This window comes from Chrysochloris asiatica, unplaced genomic scaffold (assembly GCF_000296735.1).
Source record: "Chrysochloris asiatica unplaced genomic scaffold, ChrAsi1.0 scaffold00013, whole genome shotgun sequence".
In the NCBI taxonomy this organism is placed as follows: domain Eukaryota; kingdom Metazoa; phylum Chordata; class Mammalia; order Afrosoricida; family Chrysochloridae; genus Chrysochloris; species Chrysochloris asiatica.
The window spans coordinates 5,150,678-5,157,553 of NW_006408531.1; positions in this window are offsets into that span (position 1 = coordinate 5,150,678).

A 6,876-nucleotide genomic window follows, 5' to 3' on the forward strand; every position below is an offset into this window, starting at 1 on the left:
GGAGCAGAACGCCTCATCTTTCTCCCGCAGAACAGCTGGTAGTTTCTAACTATGGATAGGAATAAATTCTATGGCACTTTACAACATGGAGTTTACAATCTATGCCAAATGTGGCCTACTAGTCCTTACTGGTACCATTCTCATTTAAAGTTATTTTCCTTCTTCCCCATGAACTTCCCCTATTTCCTTGCTAGGTGTATTCTTATTTTAAAATTTCTAGCCAGTGGAGCTAGTCTCTTCCTCTTCCCCGAGTTCCTTTTGTTATGCTAACCTGCTACTCTCAAGATTCACCTTAGTCCTAAAGATGGGCCATCTTGAGAATTTCTCATACCAAGTACCTCATCCTTAATGTTTTTACCCCTGGGTTTTCTTTCTCAAATCTTGCTGTATTTGTGATTTGTCATAGTTCTCTCTCCCTTTCCTCTTTCTCTGGTATCTTGTTGATTTTTTTTTTAACCATTTATTGCACTGTAGGAAAAGTTTACATAGCAAATGAGTTTCCCCAAACAATAGTTCACATACAAATTGTTCTGTGGCAGAGATGGCAGTTTCTTCTATGTATGAATACTCTTCCTACTTCCTTCCTCCCTGAGTTCTTCCAGTTTTCCTCTTCTTCCTAGACTTCTCATCTTTGGCTCTGGGCAAATTATTAGTAATAATAATAATGACAATTTCCATTTGCTTTAAACACTTGCTCTGTATCAGATGGGATGCAGAGGATTCTATACATATTAACCAATTTTTGATGACTTTATAAAATTGAAGAAATAGATGTTCAAAAACTTGCTCAGATTCATAAACTAGTAAATATAGAGCTAGAATGAGATCTCTGGCTCCATCATTCCAAGGCTTATGTTCCCAGCCTCAAAAAAAAAGTGCCTGAAGAAAGTGAAGGAGATGCTTTAGGCAGAGAAATCATTAGAATTTTCCAGAAATAATCTAGGTGAGAATTAAGGGTTGAATTAATGGGTATGAGAGGAGGAAACAGATGGCATTAAAATTACAGTGAAAAAACTGATAACACTTGTCAATGGATTGAATCTGATGCTGAAGAAAGAAGTCAAGAGAAATGCTTAAAAGTAGTCTTGTAAATTATAGTGAATGGTGGTTTTGTTCATAGTCACAGCTTGTGTTGATGGAATTTGAAATAAACAGAGCAAAAACACTTATTTGGGGATATTTTAAATATTTCTAGATGTATATTTTCTCTAGGTAACTGAGATGTATCTCTGTCAGCCCTCTGCCATTAAGGATGGGACTAAGCTTGACATTCATGCCCAAGGGCAACAGAGGGCAAACACTGCCTAGACAAAAGAAATCAAAGCTTTGTTTGGAGTTTCAAAATAGAGATTTTTGAAGTTCATTCTGAGATTATAGTTTGACTCTTAAGAGCTTTGCTTTATCAGAGGTAAATTTTTCTCAGAATTTCCTAGGCTAGGCTTTGAATATTAAATAAAAATCATACCCAGAAGAGTCTAGCATAATATTTTATTATAAACTATAGAGAAAAAAAAAGGATATAGTTATAACAAGAGGTGTTCTTTATTAAGTAGGAAAAGGAAATGAATGCTTTTTCTGTGTTGGGGAAGAAGAGTGTGGGAGAACGGAGAGAGCACATGAGGAAGTAAGAAAGACAAAGAGAGTGAGAGCCCACATGAGCACAGTTAAGAATGAAGAGAAAGAGTTGAGCCAATTGTGGGACCTAGTCCATGATTCACCTGCCACTCAAATCAAGATTAAGAAGGATAAGGAACTGGTGCTTGGCATAGCGGAAGAAAACCTAGCTAGGTTTGGGATCACTCCAAAATTAGAGGTTTTGCTTAGTTGTGGCATAGCTCTATTAAGAAGATCAGCCATAACTTTGATGCCAGAGCTATATAGTACCGTGGCAATTTATTACCAATGTTTATGAAAAGAAGTTTAGATAGGTAAACCTTCAATATGACTCCTGGGTCCTGGAGTCTATATGGGGAGCACAAAAACTCCAGAGCTTTCTGTTTGCTCTGACAAAGAATATGAAGGTAGCAAGAGAACTGGAAGAGGCCTGAGGTCAGAAGCAGAGGCTAAAGAATGACAGAACCCTGGCTACTAGGGACCATTGTAAAGAGGTCAGCATGGGGAAAACATGCGGTTCAGGATACTGTTGGCAAAATGGATCATTTGGACCAGAGCAGAGGCTACTAGGACAGGGCCTCTTGGCAGACACGATACTCCTTCTCTCATCACCTCACAGGGCACATAGGCTCCTGAGACATAAAGCATTTCTGGAACTTATTATAAAACTGTAGTAATTAAGATAATGCAGTATTGATAAAAGAATATATATATAGACCAATAGAACAGAATAGAGTTCAGAAGGAGATCCACACAAATATAGTCAAGTGATTCTAACAAAGGAATAAAGGCAATTCAACAGAGAAAAAAATAAAGTTTTCAGCAAATGGTGCCGAAACAATTGGACATCTGCCTACACACAGACCTTACACCTTAAAAAAAATTAATTAAAAGAGATCAAAGACCTAAATGTAAGCTGTAAAATCATTAACATTTCTATAAAATAACATGTTCTTGAATTTGGTGATGTCTTCTTAGATTCAATATAAAAAAATCAGATTGATGAAACTAAAAATGGCTAAGGTGGACTCAATTAAAATGAAAAACTTCTGTTCTTCAAAAGATCCTGTTAAGATGTCAAGCCATAAACTGAGAGGGAATATCTGCAAAATACAGATCTTAAAAAAGAGTTTTATTCTAAATATACAAAGAACCCTTAAAACTCAACAAACATAAAACCAACCCAATTGAAACAGGATAAAATATCTGAAGCAATATTTCACCAAAGAAGATCTATAAATGAAGAAATGAAAAGATGTTCAACATCATGTCATTAGGATACTGAAAATTAAAACACCAATGATATTCTAACTTCATACCCAGTGTTGTTGTTAGGTGTCATCGAGTTGGTTCTGACTCATAGTTACCCGGGATAGGGTTTCTGAGGAGTGGCTAGTGAGTTTAAATCACTTACCTAGCATTGTGGTTAGGAATCTGGCTGTGAACCTTAAGGTCAGCAGTTCAAAACTACCAGCTGTTCCTCAGGAGAAAGATGAGGCTTTCTGCTCCTGTAAAGATTTAAAGCCTCAGAAACCCTGTACAGGGTCACTATAGGTTGGATCGACTCAACAGCACTTAACAACAACAACAACAACCTTGAGGTTCAAATCGACCTCGCAGTCCAGTGCTTATTCAGCACCACAAAGTCTAAAATTTTAAAAGCTGACAACCTCACATTGTCAGCGATGGGGAACAACAGAATTCTGATTAATTGCTCAGGGGATTGCAAAATGGCAGTCACTTTGGAGAACAATTTGGCATTTTTTTACAAAGCTAGATATAGGTTTACCACACATGCCAGCACTCATATTCCTATGCATTTACTCAACTGAGATGAAAACTTACAAACACACAAAAACCTGTACACACATGTATATAGTCACTTTCATCATAATTGTCCAGTACTGGTAGCAATCAAGATATCCTTCAATAAGTGAATAGAAACTGGGGTAGATTCCCATAATGAAACATAATTCAGTAATAAAAGAAATGTGCTATTAAACCACAAAAGGACATGGAAGAAAATTAAGTACATTTTGTTATTTGAAAGAAGCCAGCTTGAAAAAAACCTACTACATATTATAAATTCCAACAATATGGTTTTCTAGAAAAGAAAAAATAATTAAAGAGAGAGTAAAAAAGATCAGTAGTGATCAGGATTTCCGTTGGAGGGAGAGAGAGATGAAGAGGCAGAGCACAGGGATGATTTTTCAGACAATGAAAATGTTCTGTATGTTATTATAAGGGTGGATTAGTGAAATTTTGCATTTCCAGAACCCATAGACCTATATAACACAAAGAATTACCCTTAATGTTAACTATGCTGTTTTGGTAGTGTTCAGTGAGTTGGTTCTGACACAATACAAAATATAGCTTATTCCTGTGCCATCATTACAATCATTGCTGTCTGAGCCCATTGTTGAAGCCACTATGTCACTCCAACTTATTGAGGGTCTTCTTTTTATTACCTAGCACATTGTCTTTCCCCAGGGATTGGTCCCTCCTGATACCATATCCAAAGTACATGAGACAATATTTCGTTACTCTTGCTTCTAAGGTGCATTCTTGCTCTACCACTTCCAAGACAGATTTGTTCATTCTTCTGACAATCCTAGGTACCTTTAATATTCTTTGGCAACACCATAACTCAAAGGCCTCAATTCTCCTATAATCTTCTTTATTTGTTTTCCAGCTTTTACATGTGTATGATATGAATAAAAATACCATGGCTCAGTTTGGTACACTTTAGTCCTCAAAGTGACATCTTTGCTTTCTCACACTTTAAAGAGGTCTTCTGTGACAGAGTTGCCCAATGCAATACATTGCTTTATTACATGATTGAAACTTCAATATGTTGTCATTATGTGCTGTCGAGTAGATTCCTACTCATAGTAACCCTGTATAGGGTTTCTGGGGAGTGAGTGGTGAGTTTGAAGTGCTGACCTACCGGTTGGCAGTCCTGGGCTTATCCTACAGTGTCACACCAAGATTCCAAACTTCAATATGTTGGTTGGTTGGTAAGTGCCATCGAGTAGGTTCTGACCCATAGCAACCCTGTGTACGGTTTCCAAGGAGTAGCTGGTGAGCTTGAACCACTGACATTGCAGTTCAAACCAACTTTGCAGTCCAGCTCATTAACTTACTGCACCGCACCAGGACTCCAAATTTCAGTAAAGTACCATGACCAGTTAATCAGTTTTAGCAAATACATCACACTAACACAGGCGGTTACTCATAAACTTAAGGAGAGAAAGGTAGGTAGGTACTCTCTATTGTTGTTGTTGTTAGGTGCCATCAAGGCCGTACTGACTTATAGTGACCTATGTACAACATAGGTCTGTGCATACGGTCGCTATGGGTCGGTACCGACTCCACCTTACCAAACATGATATCCTCCTCCAGTGACTGGTCCCTCCTGACAATATGTCTGAAGTATGAGAGATGAAGTTTGGCCATCCTGACCTCCAAGGAGCACTCTGGCTGCACTTCTTCCAACACAGGTCTGTTGGTTCTTTTGGCAGTCCATGACACTTTCAATATTCTCCAACATCATAGCTCAAAAGCATCAATTCTTCTATGGTCTTCCTTATATACTGTCTGGCTTTCACATGCATATGAGGTTATTGAAAATACCATGGCTTGGATCAGGTGCACCTTCGTCCTCAAGCAGACATCTTTGCTCTTCAACACTTTAAAAAGGTCTTGTGCAGTAGATTTGCCTAAGGCAATATGTCATTTGATTTCTTGACTGCTGATTCCATGACTGATGATAGTTGATCCAAGAAGAATGAAGTCCTTGACAACTTCAGTCTTTTTTCCATTGATAAGAATTTTGTTTATTGGTCCAGTGGTGGATTTTTGTTTTCTTTGCATTGAGATGCAATCCATACTGAAGGCTGTGTGCTTTGATCTTCATCAGTAAATATTTTAAGTCCTCTTCACTTTCAGCAAGCAAGTTTATATTATCTGCATATCACAGGTTGCTAATGAGTCTTCCTGCAATCCTGATGCCACGGTTTTTTTCATAGAACACAGTTTCTTGGGTTATTTGTTCAGCATACATGTTGAATAAGTACCATGAAAGAATACAACCCTGTCACACACCTTTCTGAATTTTAAACAATTAGGTGTTCTCATGTTCTGTTCGAACAGCTGCCTCTTGGTCCAGATTCCTCATGAGCACAATTAAGTGTTCAGGAATACTCATACTTTGCAATGTTGTCCATAGCTTTTCATGATACAAACAATCGAAAGCCTTTGTGTAGACAATAAAGCACAGGTAAACATGTTCATTCCCTGCTTTCAGCCAAGATCCATCAGACATCAGCAATGATATCCGTTGTTCCATGGCCTCTTCTGAATCTGGCTTGAACCTCTGGAAGTTCTGTCAATGTATGCTTGCAGCTGTTTCTGTAGTATCTTTAGTAAAACTTTACTCGCATGGGATATATCAAAGATATTGTCTGATGATTTCTGCATTCCTTTTGGTCACTTCTCTTTGGAATGAGCACAAATACGGATCTCTTCCGATAAATATTTCTGTCTGTTAATAAAAATGTGGAGCTTGGTGGTGCAGTGGCTAAAGAGAACTGCTGCTAACTGAAAGACTGTTGTTGTTAGTTGCCTTCAAGTTACTTCCAACTCACAGTGATCCTATGCACAACAGAACCAAACACTAGCCAGTCCTGCACCATTCTCACTTCATTGGTATGATTGATCACAGTGCTGCTGCCATTGTGCCAATTCATGTCTTTTTCACAGACCCTTAACTTTACAAAGCATGATGCACTTCTCCACAGGGACTAGTCCCTCCTGATAATAGATCCGAAGTATGAGAGATGAAGCCTCACCACTGGTTTTTGAGAGCATTCTAGTTGTACTCCTACCAACACAGATTTGTTTGTTTTTCTGGTAGTCCGTAGTACTTTTTAATATTCTTCTCCAGTACCAAAACTCAAACACATCAATTCTTTTTTGTTGTTGTTTTTTCCATTCTTTTTTTTTTTTTCTTAAACACATCAATTCTTATATGGTCTTCTTTATTCATTGGCCAACTTGTACAGGTATACGAGGCTATAGAAAATACCTTGGCTTACACCAGGTTCACATTAGTCCTCAAAGTGAGATTCTTACTCTTGAATACACTTAAAGAGGTTTTGTGCAGCAGATTTGCCTAATGTCATACGTCATTTGATTTCTTAACTGCTACTCACATGAGAGTTGATAGTGGGTCCAAGGAAAATGAAATCTTTGACCACTTAA